The sequence below is a fragment of the Mandrillus leucophaeus genome, unplaced genomic scaffold, assembly GCF_000951045.1.
Source record: "Mandrillus leucophaeus isolate KB7577 unplaced genomic scaffold, Mleu.le_1.0 Scaffold71, whole genome shotgun sequence".
In the NCBI taxonomy this organism is placed as follows: domain Eukaryota; kingdom Metazoa; phylum Chordata; class Mammalia; order Primates; family Cercopithecidae; genus Mandrillus; species Mandrillus leucophaeus.
In genome coordinates, this window is record NW_012107697.1 from 4,392,557 (window position 1) to 4,393,457 (window position 901).

At 45.4% G+C, this 901-nt stretch overlaps 1 protein-coding gene across 4 annotated transcripts in view; it reads left to right on the plus strand.

Annotated features, from left to right (window-relative positions):
• Window positions 1-901, plus strand: part of SC5D (sterol-C5-desaturase) — a 21,462-nt gene that overhangs the window by 6,385 nt on the left and 14,176 nt on the right. The window contains exon 2 of one of the 4 annotated variants that reach the window (XM_011964985.1): window positions 578-583. The exons of the other annotated variants lie outside the window; for them this stretch is intronic. The gene's annotated coding sequence lies outside the window, so the exon portion shown is untranslated. The remainder of the gene's footprint in view (window positions 1-577; window positions 584-901) is intronic. 4 annotated transcript variants of the gene reach the window in all.

Consider the following 901-nt stretch of genomic DNA (forward strand, 5'->3'; position numbering starts at 1 on the left):
CGTTTAGTATGATGCGTTATACGAAGTAGACACTCAACTTTTTAAAATTTAAAATTGTTTTTGTTTATATAATCTGAGTCCTTTAAAAAAAAAAACCACCTACAGTATTTTAAATTCATTTGAACTTCGTCCAGTATCCTATGTACATTTGAAGTTTACCAGAAAAGTCTTTTGAAGGCAGATCGAATCACGTTTTCCCTTAAAAATCCCTCATTTCTGTCATGTATTCCTCATTTATGTAATAAAGTGGCCCAGTTTGCCACTTGGAGGTTGCTGAGCTGGTATCACAAGTCAGTCCCCTCTGTTTTAATATCTGTTTAAGGAAAGTCACTCTGAAACGACAGATCTTTTTGTTCCTTATTTCTGCTTTCCTCCGTCCTCTTCTGCCTGTGAAGCCCGCCTCCTCTGCTCAGCTGTTTCGGGAAATCGGAGCTGCTCGATTCACGTGTAGCAAATCAAAGCCAATTAGATCTGCGGTAACTTTGGTTTTCAACAACTTGTACTGTGAAAAGGTTTCTGTCCATGTTTACCCTCATCTTGCCACCATTTAGACCCCTATATGCACCGCTTCGCGGAGCCTCCAGCCATTCAGCGCTAGAAAATCCAGGGGACTACGCCTTAAAACCTTGAGCACCTGTCTGGGAACTTCTGCGCCTCCTCCCTTGAGGGAGAAAACGCCCCAGACATTTCCTCAACGCAGGGCACCCGTTCTAGGAATGTTTACATAAACACCGTAAAACTGCCTGGTACCACCATGAATGACGATCACCAGAGCTAGTTTAAAAAGAAAGCAAAGAAACGCAAAACCCGAAACCCCATCCTCCACCGCAGAGGTACTCGTATCGGGCGCCCGCCCTCCCCTTAGTCAGAGGCCGGAGGGGGCGTGGCCGAGCGCGCGGCA